The 20090-nt window shown below is 42.2% G+C and overlaps 1 pseudogene; it reads left to right on the plus strand.

Moving 5' to 3' along the window:
* Positions 1-18825: 18825 nt before the first annotated feature.
* Positions 18826-19696, plus strand: LOC114697411 (annotated as a pseudogene).
* Positions 19697-20090: the final 394 nt, after the last annotated feature.

Here is a 20090-nt window from a genome sequence, read left to right on the forward strand (position 1 = left end):
TCCTGGAACTTGCTTTGAAGACCAGGCTGGCTCAAACTCACAGAGATCCGCCTGCCTCTGCTTCCCGAGTGCTGGGATTAAAGGCGTGTGCCACCACAGCCCGGCTTCTTTTATTTCTTATGTGGTACTACATGTTAAGTCTCAATGGCTGGAGTACCTATTTCACATATCAAAGTGAACCTAGCCACCAGGTTCTCCCAGCATCCCTCAGTCCCTACCTGTTACAGGGTCCTCCTGGCTGCCATACCCCATCCCCTGAGTTCTCCAGCCCAGGGGACTGGGCTGCTCTTCCCTGTATACTGCAGCCATTTTAGTTACCCACCCCTTTTGTACCTTTGGGCCTCCTGCCTGCTGCACCTGGTCCTCCTCTCTCCCATTTGCTCCTGCCCCACCCCACCCGCGACATAACCCAGCACAGTGTGGCCATGTCCACTCTGGATTCTCCCAGATGTCTCTGCCTCTGGCTATGCTCTGCCACAAATCTATAATAAACTTTCTCCCACACCATACACAGAGCAGTCATTTCCTTTCTTTTCCTTTTTATTTCCTTTGTTTTTTCACATAATAATTAACATTTGCAGGTCATCTCAGCATCTATTTTTTTTCTACCTTTGGCCTTGCGACAACTCTTGGTGGCTTCTGTTTTACTGCCTCCTTTTAAATGCCTAGCATGGGTGATGTTTTCCCAGATGGATGGACCCTCTAACTAATGCAGTACCCTAAAACAGATTAACTACAGCACCGCGGTGCAATTTAAGAACCTCTAAGTGATCTGTCTACTTTTGATTAAGGATTTCTACCCCTTCCGGGAAGATACTTTACCTCAATTATCCACTTCTTTAGCTTTGTGCTTTAGAGTAGCTTTTGCTGGGTATTCTTTTTAACTCTTTATAGTTTCAAAATAACACATTATCTGAGTGTCTTCTCATTCCTGAAAGCATTATCTGTAAAGGAATCATAAGAAAAGAAATAGTTTTTTAACTATTAAAATGTTCCTGAATTTTTAGCTTGATAGTAGTAGAAGGGTAACTTTCAGAATCGATATAAATTATCTTTAGCAAATTTGAGGTTAGTGAGAAAGAGAGAGTTCACGGACTATATTGTTCTTTCACAAACAGGTGAGTCTGGAATTTGTCTTCCAGAAATCTCTGTGCTTCCCCTCTAACAGCATCTTTCCCTGACCTTACGTCAGCCAGTGCGCACTCTGACCTCTCCAGGCCTCGCTGTCGACTCGGGGCAGCCAGTACTTAATCTGACTTCTCTGGGTCTCTGTGACTGTGCTCACCTAAGAAAGTTCACTGCTCTGCCCATCTGAATTTCTGTGACCACAGGTCATCCAGTTCATACTCTAACTTCTATAGACATTGTGACTGTTGCTCACCAATTCACTCCTCTGGTTTCCATAGACCTCTGTGACCGTAGGTCAGCTGACATTTTTTTTTCCTCTCTTCCCTCATAAGCTTTATGTTTTAAATTTTCTATAGTATATTTAGGTTTAGATTCTTCCATATTCTTTAATTATAGTCATACAATTTTGAATTAACTTTTAGATTCCTGTTTTTATTTTTAAACATATTTCAGCTTGTTCATTATTATGTTCTTCAGTCTCTGAAATACCACCTGGAAAATAATACCACCTTTTGCATTATTAACTCGGCTCTATTATCCCACATAAATTCCATACTTTATGTCAGAAAAATAGCTGCTTTAAGCAGACTTGTCATTAACTATATGTATCAGGCACCAACATGGAATGGAGCCAAATGAACATCCACATCTCTTTCCTTGAGAATTAGTTTACTGGTCCCTCTCACAAAGTATAAGGCCATCAAGTGACTACATTTATTCCAACAAGAGTCAATAGTGTGCTGAAGCTAAAGTTTAGTTAATTCATTAAAGTTAATATGTTTTCTTTTTCTGAAATCAGCATACACAGCACTAAGCTTCATTGTGGCATTTTCAAATACAATCTGTTTTAGTCCGTCTTCCTCACTCTCTCCTCTCCCGTTTCCTTGTCCACATTCTGCTTTTTTGTCACGTGTGTCCTTCAGCCCTGCCCTCCCTTCCTCAAAACACCTTTTTCTTTTTTCATAGTCTCCTTTCAAGTTTCATAGCCTACACCCCTGTTCACGTGCATCTTTATACAAACGTGTATACATTAAAAGTAAGGATCTGCAAGTGAGAGCAAACATGATATTTGTCTGAATCTGGGTTACCTCACTTACTTTTACACTTTCCAGATCCATCCATTTTCCTACAAATTTCATGTTTCTTTATAGCCTAGTAAAATTCTACTGTGTTGTGAACCACATTTTCATTACCTGTTCATCTATTGATGGTCGTCTAGACTTTCATTTAATGTTGTGAGTTCAGCGGCAGTAAATGTGGATGTACAAGTACAACTATGGTAGGGTACAGAATTCTTTGCATATATGCCCACCAGTAGTATAGCTGGTTTATATGGAATGTCCATCTCTAATTTTGGAGCAAACTCCACACTGGTTTCCACAATGGCTGTACTAGTTCACACTCATGAGCAGTGAATGAGAGTCCCTGCTTCCTTACATCCTCTCCAGGGTTTCTGGTGAGTTTTCTTTGCTTTTCTTCTTCTTTTTTTATTTATTCTTATTTTATTTATTTACTCTTTATATATTACATCCCAACTACAGTTTCCCCTTCCCCCTCCTATGCCCAGCCCCCCACATTGCCTTTTCCCCAGATCTGCCCCCACTCTACCTCCACTCAGAAAAGAACAGGCCTCCCAGCAACAGCAACCAAATACGGCATAACAAGTTACAATAACACCAGGCACATACTCTTATATCAAGGCTGAACAAGGCAACCCAGTGGGAGGAACATGGTCCCAAAGGCAGGCAAAAGAGTCAGAAACTGCCCCCAGTCTCAAGGTTAGGAATCCTACAAGAACACCAAGCTACTCAATCATAACACATATGCAGAGGACTCATGTCAGAATCCTGCAGGCTCCCTGATCTCTGTGAGCCCTCTTGAGTTCCCTCAGCTGATTCTGTGGACCATGTTCTTGTGATATCCTTGACACCTTTGGCTCCTCCAGTCCTTCCTCCCCATCTTCCTAATATTTGGCTGTGGGACTCTGCATCTGCTCCCATCAGCTGCTAGATGAAGGCTCTCTGGTCTCTCTGATGAGGACTCTGCTAGGTTCTGGTCTCAGGACACTGTGCAGGCAGGACAAACTGTAGGTCTGAGGATTTGTGACTGGGTTGGTGTCCCAATTCCTCCACTAGAGACCTTACCTGTTTACAGAGGATGGCCAATTCAAGCTCCATGGCCCCCATTGCTAGGAGTCTTAGCTTGTATCACCCTCCTGGTTCCATGGAGTTTCCACTGTACTAGGTTTCTACTTCCTGATGATAACCATTCTGACTGGGGTGGAATGGAGTCCCAATGTAGTTTTAATTTGCATTTTCCTTATAGGTAGCGATACTGACCTTTTAAAATACTTTTTGTACATTTGTGTTTCTTCTTTAGACAAGTGTCTATTCATTTCATTAGTACATTTTTAATGGTAGTGTTTTCTTGGTGTTTATTTTTGCATTTCATTATAAATCCTAAATAGTAGAACTCCAAAGGATAATGGACAAATGTTTTCTCCAATTCTGTAGATTATCCCTGTACTCTGCTGATCATTTTCTTCACTGAACAGAAATGTCTGGGCTTCATGCAGTCTCATTTGTTAATGCTTGGAATTTTTGAGTCATTTCTTGGTTTTGGAGTTCTATTCAGGAAATTCTTGTCCATACCTATATCTTGAAACACATTCCCCATATTTTCCTTTAGAAGTTTCAAAGTTTCAGGTTTTAAATGGAAGGTCTTTGACCCATTTCAAGTTTGTTTATATACAGTAAAATATGTGAATCTAATTTCATTCTTCTGCAGATGGATATCTATTTTTGCCAGCACCAGCACCAAATGTTGAATAGGTCTTTTTTTTTCCTACTCTGTTTTTTATATCATTAATAAAAAAATGAGTGGTCATACCTGTGTGGGTTTATTCTTGGGTCCTCTGGGGTCTCATTTGCTGTTGATTTCTTCTTTTTTTTTATGTGGTCTAAAACAATAGAAAAAGTAGCCTTGAACTCAGTGTCACAGAAGACTTTCTGAACAGAACACTGATAGTTCAGGCACTAAGATCAACAATTAATAAATGGGACCTCATGAAACATAAACATTTCTATAAGACAAAGATACAGTCATTTAGACAAATTCTGTAGCAGCAGCCTACAGAATGGGAAAATACTTTTTAGCAACTCTGTTGCTATATCCTAATGGCTCTCTTGGAGGAGGGGGGAGAAGGCGAGGTGTCAACAACGCAGACACCAGGAGTCAGTTGAAAGCAAGTGGCAGACTTGTTTATTCAATAATGGAGAAGGCCTTATATACCCTCCCCCCAGCACCCAAGCTGTGTCCCAATCTGGTGGCATTGTGTGGTCATTCCTCATTGGCTGGACATGATCAGGAACTCTGACAGTGATCAGGAACTCTAATGGCATCTACTGCTAGGCCCTCAGGCAGACTCCACACAATCAGGAACTCTGACAATGACTGTTGCTAGACTGTCAGGCCAACTCCAGGCTGGCTCATAAGTAAGTACATTATATGCATGCCTTGGCAACTGGTATGAGACAATTTCCTTGACCCTATGAACCTGTCCTACTACACAACTCCACATCTGATAAGTGACTAATACTCAAAATATACAAAGAAGTCAAGAAGCTAGATATCAAAAAGCAAATAATCATATTAAAAATGGGGTACAGACCTAAACAGAGAATTCTCAATAGAGGAATCTCAAATGGCCAAGAAATGCTTAAGGAAATGTTCAGCATCCTTAAACATAAAAAATTCAAATCAACTATTTAAAGATTCTATCTTACATCTGTCGGAATGGCTCAGATCAATAAAGTGATGGCTCACACTGGCAAGGATGTGGAGCAATGGGAACACTCCTCCATTGCTGATGGGAAAACACATTTGTAAAGCCACTATGGAAACTAGTATGGGGTTCCTCAGAAAGTTTAGAATCAATCTACTTCAAAATCTAGCTATGCTATGCTTGGGCATGAATACCCAATGGATGCTCCATTCTAACACAAGGATACTTGCTCAACCATGTTCACTGTGGTTCTATTCATAGTAGCCAGAAACTGGAAACAACCTAGATGCCCTCAACAGATAAATGGATAAAGAAATTGTGAAAATTTACAAAAGGGAGTAATACTCAGCTGTTAAAAAATGGCATCATGAAATCTGCAAGCAAATGGATGGAACTAGAAAAAAACACTATTGGTCTAAAAAAAGAAAGTATCTATAAAATGACTCCTAATGATATTCTGATATACTCATAGACCAGTGCCTTATTGAGCCATCATCAGAGAAGTTTCTTCCTGCATCAGATGGGAACAGATGCAGAGACTCACAGCCAGACATTTCATGGAGAGAGAGTCTAAATCAGATGTCTCCATCAAATCCCTTCCTGAGAGATGAGGGAACCCTGTGGAAGAGGATGCAGAAAGAGCGTAAGAGCCAGAGTGGGTGGAGGACACTGGGAGAACAAGGCCCTCTGCATCAACTGATCAAAGCTCATGTGAATTCAGAGACTGAAGGAGCAAGCTAAGGGCCTACAAGGATCTGCACCAGGTCTTACATATGTGTGTGTGTGTGTGTGTGTGTGTGTGTGTGTGTGTGTGTGTGTGTGTGTGTAATAGCTTTAAGCTTAGTATTTGTATGGGATCCTCAAGTGTGTGAATGAGTGGGTTTCTGATTCTTGGGACTCTATTCTTTCTGTTGGGTTGCCTTGTCCAGCCCCCATGTGGTGGATTTTGCTTCATTTTATTGTATTTTATCTCTCTTAGCAGCCTGTCCTTTTCTGATGAAAGACAGAAAGGGAGTAGAATCAGAGGGAAGGGGAGGTGGGAAAGAACTGGGAGGAGTAGAGGGAGGGGAAATTGTAATCAGAATATACTGTATGAGAAAAGAATCTATTTTCAATAAAAGGAAAAAATACATAAAAGGAAAAAAGAGAATCTGAATTTTTAATATTTGTTAAATTTTCCTCTGAGACCTATATTGTGATCAATTTTGAAGAAGGTTCCATATGCTCTGGAGAATAATGTGAAATCCTTTCAGCTGAGTAGAATATTCCATATGTATCTGTTAAATCAATTTGATCTATAGTATAATTTAGCTCTGAACTATCTTCACTGATTTTTAGTTTGGAAAGTGTATTGAAATCTAGTGTAGAGCCAAGGAAGCCTTGAGTGCGTGTGTAAGGAGTGGATGAAGTCTTGAGTGAATGAGGTGCTGTAAGGACCAGCCTTCAGGAGCTCAGGAATTGAGGGGGAGTCACAGAGTTGGCCAACTAATCACTCAATTTGACTTTTCTGAGGGAGTAAAACATAATTCTCTGGGGCCAGTGAGTAGGGCAAAACTTAACTCTCTGAGGCTGGTGAAAAGGGGAATAACACACACACACACACACACACACACCACACACACACACACTTTTAGGGTCTTTCTATCATCTATCTCATCTCTTTATTTCTTTTCTTGCCTCGATCCAGATGTTTCCCTTCTGTGCATTCTTAATTTTTTTTCTTACAGGTTATATACTCCAACAAAATGAATTCAAGTAAAAAACATAATTCTCATTCCCCTTACATGATTAAACATTTTATGTATCATAAGTGAAAAAAAAATTATTCCTGAGAATCCACATGCATTCATGTCCAAACAACTTGTTATAGATTAACAGAGTATAAGAAAGCAAGGTATTTTTTTCTCAGCCAGTTCTTTTACTGGCAGGCTACATTTTTCAGTTACAAAGAAGAGATCAGTCACTTTGTTATTTATCTTAAAAGCTATTCTTATAAAAAAAAATCTTTAAAGAATCACAAATTTAAACTTTTATATATAAAAACAATCGGTTAGTTCTTCTTTTAATCTTCAGGATGCATACACACTTATCAACAATTTTTTATTGAATCATATCAGGAAGCTGAGGGTAAAATGGGTACAAGGAATTAATCATCACCCTTGATCACCAACCCATGGTAGCAATAAAGGCGTGTCTGCTAGTAATAACCAGGCTGTCTTCGTTCTTCTTTCTTGACCTCAGAGAATCCCTCACTCCACTATATTCCTTTCTAAACTTTAAATTGTTCCCCAAGATTTTCTACCTCAAAGTCACTAACAAAAACATTTCAGGCTGAAGAGATGGCTCAGAGGTTAAGAGCACTGCTTGCTCTTCCAAAGGTCCTGAGTTCAATTCGCAGCAACCACATGGTGGCTCACAACCATCTGTAATGAGATCTGGTGCCCTCTTCTGGCCTGTGGGGATATGTACAGACAGAACAATGTATACATAATAAATAAATCTTTAAAAAAAATTTCAACCTAACCTTAAGCCATTATTTGAAGCTTTGTTTTAGCTATGATGCACACAGAAACCTGTGAACACATCTCCCAATATTAAGATTAAAAGAACTTGAGCTAGCCTAGCTTCTGGGACACAATAGTTTTTCTTTATCATTAACCTAAGTCACAGTCTATATGGCTCCTCAAGAGAAACTCTCAAATCCTAGCTGCGTGACCCTTCCTTGTTCTTATTTTCCATCCTCTGCAGCCCCTGCTTTATCAGGGGTGGGAGCAACTCCATATCCTGCCTTTACCTATATTATTTCTTCCACTAAGTTAACCTCTATCACAAACCCTTACTATATTTATTAAAAACCTCCAATCCTCAAAATTTTATTTAAACTAACTATTTTTGTATAAAATCACTGCTTCGGTTAAATAGGACAGCTTCAGAGGAAATTATCTTCATAATAATCCACAGGTAAAAATTCTCAGCAAATCATCAGAACAGGATATTTCCATGAGACAATCACACTACATTAAAGGCAGTGGAGATACCTCTCACACCCATTCACACCATGCCAGATACCAGAGAAAAAAAGGCATCATCAAACACGTAAAGGCACATCAGTAGCAAAAGACATTCTGGAGCCAAAGCCCTCTGGGCCTTACCTTTCTGAGATTCACCCATCAGTGCCTTGCTTCCTAGTGGGCTGAACTCCTGGATTCAAGTGCCACTTGCTGTTCCTCTGACATGGTCACCAGCACGAATGTGTATTTTTTTGACATGGGCACAGCCATGTCAAAGATCAATGCCTCAGATCCATGGGAGTAACAAAGACTTCCTCCAGAGGTAAAGCTCAGAGGAATGGCAAAGCCTTCCTCTGGTCTGAGTGTGAATGTTTACACTTGTGTGCAAAACCCCACAATCACATCTTCCTCCTCTCAGAAGTTTATAGCCTGGATTGCTCACCTACAAAGACTAGCTCACTCCTCCTCATGTGCTGCACATAGTAAACATGATGAGGTTCCAGAATGTGGCCTGCCTGGTGTCACTCCATCAGAGTATTCATGCCCATCAGACCAGCTTTTCTGTACACGTGTCTGTGTGTCTGTCCTTTCTTCATTCCCTTGCTGCCTCTAGTCTAGTCAAGTCTCAGTCCTGTAGTCTTCTGCTATTGTACCAGGACCTATGCATAATTTTATGCCTGTGTTTGTTTTATGAAACTGGAAGCTCCAATAGCTTATGCACAGTGCCTATAACTTTTATCAGTATGTAGAGGCTTCGTTACCTCTTATGACTGCTTTTGGCGTAAATTCCACTTTATCAGAAATAAAATGTTTGCTTTTTTGAGGCTTTTGTGTTCTTGATAGATGCATTTCTATTCTTTGGCACTCAGTTCTTAGCTGGTTTTTCTTAAGTATGAAGTATGTTTCTTGGAAACAACAGCCAGTCGGTTTGTGTCCCTTCTTTCCTACTCAGGAAGCGTTTGGATGTTAGACTCCTTGCTACAGTCTTCATTACTCTGCAGGCCTTTAGTTGTGAATGGTGGTCGCAGTTGTACAGCTGCCTGCTTGTTCAGGGAGCTGGACCTTTTCGGTCTGAGTACGTGCCAGGCACAGGTGCGTTCCTGTCCTCAGTGGGGTTCAGTGGGATCCTATGCCCATCCTTAAAACTGCACACAGTTGCAAGTATCCAAGGCTGTGCCTTACTGCTTGCATTGTAAACAGGCTTCTTGGGACCACCCAACACTCCTTTAAGCCTTGGAAGTTAAATGCACCCTCACTCCTGAAGGGATAAGCCTCAAGAAACTCAAAATCCCTCCAAAAGTGCTAAGCATGAACACCAAAGCAGACTGACCTGATGGGGATTTCTGCCTTGTCTAAGGTTCTTTTGGAAGCCACCAGCCTTGTTCATGGTGCCTTCAGCACACTGGTCAAGGCTGCCAAGTTACAGAGTCACTGTTGTACTCAACCCTTCAGTATGTTAGCCTGATCTACAGTACGCTACCAGAGCAATATCCAAACATTGTTGAGCCTGAATCACAGTTGATGAGCTTCTGTCATCAAGAGTTCCAATTATGATGGATGTACCTTGGAACTGTGAGCCAAAGTCAATCCTTCCTTTATTAAGCTGATTTTGTAAGGTAAATGCCTCAGCAATAGGAGAGGAAACTATACATTATTTGTGTCGATCTTGATTGGCAGTCACCTGTTTTCTGTGCTTGAGATATATTGCTCTATGCTTTTCTTGCTATTAAGGATACTGATAAAAGGATTTGAAGTTACTCTGGTATTCCTGCATTTGTATGTGGGTTGAAATGCTTTTGTTTGCTTTTATTTTTTTTAAGCTTTTAGTGTGTGTCTTTGCTTTGTGCCTTTGAAAACTTGATACATGTCACAAAGTTTACTCTCGTCTAGATTACTTGCTGTTCCTAATGCCTCCTGTGTTTGAAAGCCAACTTTGTTCTCAGGTTTGGGAAATTTTCTGTTAAATTTTCATTAAACATTTGTCTTTCCCTTCAGTTTTCATCCCTGCTCAGTCTTCTACGCATGGATCCTGGGGTTATATCCCAGACTTCTTTGATGTATTGGTAATATGCATTATTATTTTTCTGTGTATTTGCTGGGTATATTGTTGTCTTCCATCACTGGAAAAACCCCTTCTGCGTGGCCCTGTCTGTTACAATGCTTTGTGCCAAGGCTTTTATTTGGTTCATTATTTTTATTTTCATTTCTGTTTCTGTTTGTTTTTTTTCAGTGATTCAATTTCTTTACCTAATTTTTCATTCATATTTATGATTTTCTCCTCCAATTTACTGCTTTGTTCATTTCTGAGACTGTCTTGTCCAGTTCTTGTACATATTTCCTTAATTCTGTTTTTATTTGAGGTTTCTATGTGGTCTTTAACTCTTTAAAAGGTAAAATTGTGAGTTGTTTCTCAAACATTTCCACTGTCTCAGTGCTTGTGGTTCCCAGTGTAGGAGAGTTACAAGGTCAGGCGTGAGCGTGGCAGGCTGCTGTCTCACATTCCGTGTGTCCTGTGCACACCTGTGCATACCTGTGCACACCTGTGCAAGGTATCTTCCAGGTGTGACTCCCCATTTTTCTAACTTGTCTGTTTCGTTTTCCTGTGCGTCTTACTAGAGGATAGTTTTCACTAGAAATTACGTTTGCTCCGATGTTTAGGGAAGGGGCACAGTAGTGCCCATCCCCACCAACTTATCATCACTTTTGGTTTGCCCAGCTGCAGGAGACTCCTTTGCACTGTGCTCATTTCCCTGGGAAGACCCAGAGACTGCGCAGTTGTGGGAATAAAGGAACTGAACGGCATGAGAGACAGCAGGAAAGGGGGCAAAAGAGCTCCAGGGAAATCCCAGAGCAACCCCAACAACAAAGGAGAGCCAATGCTTTTATAAGCTTTTAGGGAGTGGTAGGAACCTCTGCACCACATGATTTAGTTCAACACAACATACTTGACAAAGTGCATGCAAAAACCAGGTACTGGTTGGGCTATAAACTAGGCTGTTGAGCCACAGAAAAGACAGCTTCTTAATTCTCTGTCCCAGGATGAGATCTGCAGGAGGCATGGCCTGATTTCCTTGGGCTGTCGGATCTGGCATCTTAAGAATGACAGATGTCTTAGTACTTCAAACCCTGCTCCAGTGTACACTTAATGTTTGCTTTTTGCTAGTCAGGCTCTTCTGAGAGTCCTGGAGCCTCATCTTCCTGAAGCTGAGTCCTGGAAACAATTAATATGGTCTTCGGGTCAGGGTGGGGTAGTTGAGAGAATCCTAGACAGTACCAGGGTGTCAGGGTCAGTTGCAGCAGCAGTAGTGGCTATGGTGCCTTGGGATGGCTATCACACAGTGGAAAGACACAGAGGTAGTGTCGCCAGGCACTTTTTGTTGTGCAAGGTCACTGGTGATGTAGTTTCTACAGGCAGTTCACTGGGGACACATTTGGAGCTAGTCAGCTGATATGGCCTCCCTGTCCCAAAGGGATATTAGCCTCCTGTTACCCTGGAGGATGCAGAGTCCCATCACAAAGAAAGAGAGCTGTCAACCTGTCAGTCATGAAATAACAGTGAACTTGGTGGAGTGGTCAAGCTTCCCTGGTACTTCTTTCTTAGCAGCCATAACCCTCACTCCTGGAACATGGTTTCTGCTCCACGATTTGCGCTGCAGGCTAATCTTCCCTCCTCAGGCATATGGAATTTCCCATCTCTTGCCTTTCGTTGCCTCCAACTGCATTTTCCTATCAAGTTGCTAAGGCCCACGAGTGTTTTCATTGTGATAAGGAGTGTTATCTTAGCTCCAGAGGCTGTGGAGTGCCTAGTGAAGCTGGGGTGGCCTGGTGTGTGTGAAGATAAAGCTTTTAGATTTCATAATTTATATAGTCACAGTATTGAAAGGAACCTCAATTAATTAATCCCAATGGACCCTTAATATCTAGTCTTTCCTTCCCATGCTTCTGGCTAACAATTGCTTAAACTGTGCTTGAATAAATTAAATTAGCAGTAGTGTTCATTATCCACCCATGCAGATAAACGTATCCCAAACATTTCCATTGCCTGAGGCCTAGGGCAGGTGTACATCTCATGCTCTACCACCAGCACTGAGAACATAGTCATTAAGTGCTATCTACAGTTTCCAGAATCTCAGGTCTGCTCTCTGAAGCTAACTGCCGAGTTCTGCTTTCATTCCTCTGCATGAGACAGAAATCATCACACCCTGGATTTATCTGCACAGGCCCAGGAAATGAGACAGAGCAGCCACCTAGTTATTCCAGGTCAATGGGAAATTGCGGCCGTTGAGGTGAAAGGGAAGCCAGGGATTCTGAACCAGCTAGACCAGTGTTTATTTTGGCTGAACTGAAATCACTGCTCACTCCTCCTCCAGGCACTTTCACGCCCATATGCCTCACTCATCTCGAACATTTTGCTTCTTTTGGATGTTTTTTCTCTTTCTCAATTTATATTTTTAGAAAAGATTTGTACCACCCATTATTCAACTAATTATCAGTTTCTAGCAGACTTGTTGATTTTCTTAATTAAATAGAGCTAACAAATCATTTAAAAAACATACAACCATTTGTCCTCAGCCAGTTAATTAATGATGTGTTATTTTGCTGTGTGTACCCCACATCCCAATGCAAACTGGGAAATGAACTGTGCATACAACACTTCTGATTTTACCATTCTCATCCTGGGTTCCCAGTTATCCAGACACATTCCTTTGGTATGCTGTTATTTTTTGAGAGCATCAAAGGTCACTTGTATCTTACTGGAGATGATAAAAAGGAAAACATAAAAGCCAAACAACTTTGGAACCCTCACAAAAGAGAAACACAACTTTCAGAGACATCTTATATTATTTTGTGGAAGTGAAATGGAAATTTTTGTATCTCATCATGGTACCGTGAAATTGAATACTTTCAACGGTTAAAATAAATTGTCTCTCTCTTATCAGATATTTTTATATGACCAAGAGTTATTTTCTTAAGCAAGTAATTTTTCTCATGTAACATTTCTCAAAAAAAAAGGTCTGGGGGGGGGGCTATTTGGTTCGATTTCACAGATAAATTCTTATGTGGCCCCTTCTTACTGACCTATGGTGACCGTCACAAACCCACACTGTGACCACCTCACCTTGTGGATCTCAGTCAGTGCTATGGGTGGTGAAGAAAGTTCAGCTGGGGTGCAGTCTCACCCAGTAGGTGACCTTAGGGAAGCCAATTTACCCTTCAATTCCTGGAGGGTTTTCCTCTCAAAAATGGTTTGGAAGAAGACAGACAGAAGGTGTCACCTCAATCTGTCACAATAGGAGCGGCAGGGACAGAATGATGAAGGAGCCTGTGTCCTGGTCCACCTCAGACAGGCTCCCCTGCTGGAGTGTTCTGAGAAGAGTCTGCCCTGGCCCTAACCTTAATCCTGCCTGGGATTTCTGCACTGCCTCCTCCCTTTGTCTCCTGAACAAGAGGCTGCTGCTATGAAGGCCTTCTCCCAACCCCCACCAGTAATCACCAGATACATCTTATCTTGCTCTAAACCTTCTTTGATAGATTGACTGATGGTTGGTTGGATTCTTACAAGGGTACGCATGCACATAAGCCAGCACCTACCCTTAGCTGATGTTCTGTGGCCACAGAGCCTGGGATCTGCCCCTCCCTGCTTCCGACCCTGGAATTCAGATGGACACCACCAAGCATGGCTTTTATTCATGGAGCTAGGGCTCGAACTCATATCCTCACGCTTGCACAGCAAGAACTTTGCCAGCCGAGCTAGCCCCCAGTCCCTCCCTTTTTCAAAGTAAAGGTTCCCTTGTCTGACTCAATCATGGAGTGACCAAGAGATCTCAATAGTCAAGGCTGTAAAAACTCCAAGGACAGCACTTTCAGCTGAACAAATATAAGTGACTATCAAATATGTTTTCCATATTTTGTTCCTTTAAAAATGTAGAAATTCTGTGACCTTTTCCAGAGATACTTTCCCATGAGCTCGCTTTCATCCTCAAATTCTACAATTTTAATTACTTTACGTGATGGATTCATCCTCAGTGTCTGACGCTTCCAAGGCTGACTCACATATACCAACTCCAGATTTACCCTGAGATACCCATCTTAGCATGACGGCTAACATGGAGGTTATAGTGGCTCCCAAGGATGAGATAACTGTGTCACAAGCTGAGTACATAAGAAGCAAGTCCTTCTTATGTCCCGTGAGACCAGCAAGACAGCCTGGGCTTGTGTTCAAGGTGGTGGTGGAGGTTCGAGGTTCTACAGAGAAGTCAGTCTGGATGTGATGTGAAAGTCTGCTTGCATTTATTACTAATATCTCCTAGACTAAAGCAACTTGCACAGTGGACCTTAGGTCAAGCGCAGGGCACTCCATGTTGCTCACCTTGGGAGTCAACTGAAAATTAACAGGGATCCCCTTGCAATATAGTTTGATACCTTGATGAATAATTTCCTTCCCTTGCAAGCTACGAGTGTGCCTGTGTGTGTGTGTGCCTGTGTGTGTGCCTGTGTGTGTGTGTGTGTTGCCTGTATGTATGTATTCCTATGTGCCCGTGTGCCCATGTGTCTGTGGATTGCTGGAGAATTTAACTGGAGGCCTTGTATAGGATGGGTAAGTGTCCTATCATTGAACTGTATACTGAGCTGTCCAGTCAGGTTTGTTTCCAAAATCCTAGAGGTGTCAGCAGAAAAGCCACAGACCCACTGAAAACAGAAGTTTGTTCCCCTCTTTTCACCAGTAAATAAGCTCTCTGCAGTCCCCAATAAATTTAGAGACTTCTTGCAATTCTGCCACCAGCTTTCACATAAGGCTTGAGTCTGCTCAGAAGGAAAGGGTCGTCACTTTAGAAATACAGCAGTACTTGAGGAATGGAGAAATAAATAATTTTTTACTACAGCAGGTGGAATCATTTATATTAAGCCGTATTTCTCATTCTTTCCTCAAGTTCCAATATTCTTCTTCATGTGTTAGCAGAGGTATTAGTTTGTTATTGGGGTACTCTGCGTCAATATCTTCAATAGTTTGTATCTTTAAAAGCCTATTTTGTTCCAGGCAGTGGTGGCGCACGCCTTTAATCCCAGCACTCGGGAGGCAGAGCCAGGCGGATCTCTGTGAGTTTGAGGCCAGCCTGGGCTACCAAGTGAGTTCCAGGAAAGGCGCAAAGCTACACAGAGAAACCCTGTCTCGAAAAACGAAAAAAAAAAAAAGCCTATTTTGGAAATCCCATTAAGAGTGTTCTTTTTATTTAATTAAGAACATATTAACTATTTTACAAATAATATATTCATATGTTTTTTTCTCAATGGTTATAATATTTCACTTATATGCATGTAGAGTCATATTAAATTTCCCACATTTGGGTTATAGAATGGGTTCTCAGTAAATGTTTGTTCAGCAAGTTCACAGGTACATCCATTAATTCAAAATCCATTAATTCAAAATCACTAAAGCCCACTCCATGAAAGCTGGTGGTCCTCTCCCATACTGACCCTGAACTTGGTCATGTGGCTTGGTGACCTCATCTTTAGCTCCTTGTCTAAGGGGTAGTCTGGGTGGTCTCCTAGGTGGATGTTTCTTATTAGAAGGCATCCTTACTTACAGTTTAAACAAATGCAGCACAAACAAATGTAGCACATCTTTGCCTAGTTAAAATAATAGTCCACATACACAGCTGTGTTACCTTGACCTTCTCTGCAATACTGAACCATAGGGGTGAAACAGCCACACTGGAAGACACATGGCATTCACAACTGTGTTCCCTTGTCTACCAAAGGACTAAAGACTGTGCTTAAAAAGATGGGAAAGACACAAGAAATCATTAGCCCTGTCAAAACTCAGAGTGTTTGTCAAGGTGCACACAGAACTTTCTAAAGGACAAAGCACTCTCTTGTAAGGAACTCCAAACAAAACTCATGAAATATTTTATTTTTATGGCTATCCTCAGACCTTAATATATCTTGTGTTGTGTCCCTATCCCAGGGCTTCACAAAAACAATCCAGATTTCCTCTTTCTTGGGAATTAAAAAGTGTGTTACGACTCATCACAGAAGAGAGATGGGGAAATAAGAGCAGTAACCTTGAACTTCAGTTCCAAAATTCTTGCTCTTGGGCTTTTTTTTTTTTCCTTCCCCCTCAAGGATAATTTTGTTACAGTTTAAAAGAAAATAACCTAGAGCAGACACGCTGTAAATCTCAGCAGCTGCCTGGAGGAGGAGAACGGGGAAGGAAAGGCAAAAAGCCATGCCCATGGTTCTACCAGCATGGATGTCAGCCCGTGGTCACAGTGGGGAAGGGGAACTTTAGAGAAAAGTAAGGAGACCCAAGGTGCAAGGGAAAGCAAGCTTAGAAACAGAAAGAAAAACGGAGAGGTACTAAGTGTCTCCTTTAATAGTGACAACTAGGCAAGAAGGACATATGGGCTGGGTTGCCTAGAGACCTACAATTGCTCAGCACTACACACTCTGAATTAAGCGCAGAGCACAAAGCAACACCTGATGCCCCTACTATTTTGTACATAATGACTAAGCCCTATTTTCAAAATCCAGTTACCTAAGAGTGGAGAGTTACTCCAGGACCACTATCTCGTTAACTTTTAGTGACAGTTGAGTATACCTGAAGTCCCTGGACCCCACTCATCTGGTCTAAGAAAGGCTCTGTCACTGTCAAAAGCTAGCATCCTGGCTACATGAAAAAAGAACCCATAATTCTACTCAACTTCTTACTCCTTCTTACTGATATGGCATGAATGGACATTGGGTTAAAAGGAACATTAGCATTAAAACTATGAAGTCTAGGTGTTAGGGAGATGACTCTGCCAACAAATGTGCTAGCTATATAAACCTGATGACCAGACTTTGATTTGGAAACAGGCAGAAAACCACAGAGTGGTGGCCAACCAGCTAAGTCTAAACAGTGAGTTTCCCATTCAATGAGAAACCCTGTCTAGACAATAAAACAGTGAGTGATGGAAGACACAGGCAGCCTATTCTTGTGACTACATGCACACAAGCAGGTATGCACACTCACACACTCATCTGCATGCACCACATACAAATTTAAAACAACAGAAACACAACCACCATCTCAAAAAAAAAAAAAAAAAAAAAAAAGGTTTGCAGCTGGTGGTGAGACATCCAAGCTGATAAGAAGAAGATGGAATATTCTGGGCAAAAAGGGACACACTCAAAATTGCTCCACAGACAAAGAGCTAGGTGAGAGGTCAAGAATGTCCACAACACAACATCCTGGTGGCTGTGATAGGAGTTAGCTTCTTGCCATGGTGAAACTCGGCGTGAGAACAAACGGAGTTTAGTCTAATTAACAACTCCAGACCCTGAGAGGTCTGAGATGAGTGACACCCTGAAGACAGAAGCATAGTTATGTCGCCAGATGAGCCAAGGTCAATGCTCTCAGAGCAGAGGTCAGAGATGGACAGAGGCAGACTACAGCCGCCCCTCACTGAGTGAACAACCTGAGAACAGTGTGTGATCATCTCAGTGGTTGAGCAAGAAGAAAATGCAAACTTTGTGCACCCTCAAATTGTCTTGGTTCCCAATATATTTAGAGAATTAACTGATCTCAGTAGAAATTACCTCCATCTTTGACCTGTTTCTGCCCTAAGTCCTATACTTAAAAAGCCCTAGACAAATATATGGATGACTTTTCCATCTCTTGGAAGCCCTGGCAACTCTGTGGACTTTCTCTCATCTTTCCTGCTTTGCTTGCTTACTCTCACATGTGTCTCATCCCCAATTATCGTCGGTATAAGACAACAAACTCAAGGGCCACTATCTCAGGTTGGCGTTCAGTGACAGTTGAGTATACCTGAAGTCCCTGAGCCATGTCCATGTGGTCTGAGAAAGGCGGTCACTGTCAAAGGTTAGCATCCTGGCCACAAGGAAAAAATGGGAGGTGTTGCTGTGAGAACTAACAAACGCACAGTCAGGCAGAAGTGCTTCTCACTACATTTGCTTCCTTGTGAGGCTGAAGTTCAGGAGTGTCAGTGCATGTTGTCATTGGAAAGGAGTTTTAGAATGAGTCCTTAGATACAGGCTTCCACAGTCCTAACTGACTCTGGGAGCTTGGGATGCACAACCATCTTGGTGAATTTTCATTGAGAGAAAGATAATAAAGTAAGCTTTAACAAAACTCTAGTTAAAGACATTTTACCCAATGTAACATTGTGTTGTTTAATGTTCAAGTGTGTATGTGTGTGTGTTTATATATAGAAAATCTAGCTACACAATACTCACAACCTATTGATTAAATTGTATATGATCATGTGTTAGAGGCCAGGCTTTTTTCTACCAGACACTGAGTGATAGAAGTAACTTTGAGTCTCAAAGAGACCATTACTACAACTGAAGTGCCTCAAGAAAGCAAAACTTGACTATTGATCAAGAGAGTGTGCTCTGAAGAGCAAGCAAGACAGGAAGTGTATTTATATCAAGTGTGACTATGTCTTTCTGAATTGGCTGGGGTCCAATCTCAGTCTTTCTCAGTGGGCCAGACTTTTTGGTTGGTTGGTTGGTTGGGTGGTTGGTTGTTGGGTGGGTGGGTGGGTGGGTGGGTGGTTGGTTGGTTGGTTGGTTGGTTTTCCAAGGCAGAGTTTGGCTGTCTTGAAACTGGCTCTGTAGACCAGGCTGGCCTCAAACTCCCAGAGATCCATCTGCTTGCTGGGAGTAAAGGCAGGCCTGTGCCACCACCCAGCTTAGTTGGCTGTCTTAAGAACTGATGCATAAGAACGTAAGGGAAAGGAGTCAGCCACTTTAATCTGAGAATATAGTGTGGAATTGCTGTACCAAAAGTTTCTATGAGTATCTGTGTGGTGAGCTGTAAAATATTTGCATACAAGATGGATGAGATAAAAAGATGTGAATTCTGCTTCTTCTTCTTCTTCTTCGGGAAAAGACCAAATGGCAGACGACGCCATTGCAGCAGGAGGGCCTGGAGGACCCGGGGGACCCAGGATTAGGAGGCTGTGGCGGCTTCCGCGGAGGATTCAGCAGCGGCCTTAGGGGCCACCGTCATGGTCGAGGCCGTGGTCATGGTCGAGGCCGCGGGGCTCGTGGAGGTAAAGCTGAAGACAAGGATTGGATCCCCATCACCAAGCTGGGCCGCCTGGTTAAGGACATGAAGATCAACTCCCTGGAGGAGATCTACCTGTTCTCCCTTCCCACTAAGGAATCCGAGATCATTGACTTTTTCCTGGGCGCATTCCTAAAGGATGAGGTTCTAAAGATCATGCCAGTGCAGGAGCAGACTCGGGCTGGCCAGCGGACCAGGTTCAAGGCTTTTGTCGCTATTGGGGACTACAATGGTCATGTTGGTCTTGGTATGAAGTGCTCCAAAGAAGTAGCCACTGCCATCCGAGGAGCCATCGTCTTCGCCAAGCTGTCCATTGTCCCTGTGCGGAGAGGCTACTGGGGGATCAAGATTGGCAAGCCCCACACTGTGCAAAGTGACAGGCCGCTGTGGCTCTGTGTTGGTGCATCTCATCCCTGCCGCCAGAGGCACTGGCATCGTCTCTGCTCCTGTGCCCAAGAAGTTACTTATGATGGCCGGTATTGATGACTGCTACACGTCAGCTGCACTGCCATCCTGGGCAACTTTGCCAAGGCCACCTTTGATGCCATCTCCAAGACCTACAGCTACCTGACCCCCGACCTCTGGAAAGAGACTGTGTTCACCAAATCTCCTTATTAGGAATTTACTGACCATCTTGTGAAAACCCACACCAGAGTGTCTGTTCAGAGGACCCAGGCTCCAGCTGTGGCTACCACATAAGGATTTTTATACAAGAAAAATAAAGTGAATTAAATCTGTTTTTTAAAAAAAGATGTGAATTCCTTGTTAGAAACACAGGTTTTATAAGCTGGGTAGAAAATCTGTATTTAATGTTTCTTACACTGAGGATGAGGTGATAAACCATTCTAACTTTCAGAACTTGATTCAAGAGAGGAACCTGTGCTATGGACAGCCTACCAGTTCCTTCTTCTATGCTCTGCAGAATGCACTAAAGATGAAAGGGGGTTAATATAGTAAAACATGTTCTTCAATACGTATCTACCATGGTGCTAGATGCTGGGTTTGTTTTGGGGGTTTCTGTGTGTGTTTCTTTGTAGAGCTAGGATGAAACCCAGCAAGTGTTATTTTTGTGTTTGATGATTAACTTTTTACT

The sequence above is a fragment of the Peromyscus leucopus genome, chromosome 9 (genome assembly GCF_004664715.2).
Source record: "Peromyscus leucopus breed LL Stock chromosome 9, UCI_PerLeu_2.1, whole genome shotgun sequence".
NCBI classification, from domain to species: Eukaryota; Metazoa; Chordata; class Mammalia; order Rodentia; family Cricetidae; genus Peromyscus; species Peromyscus leucopus.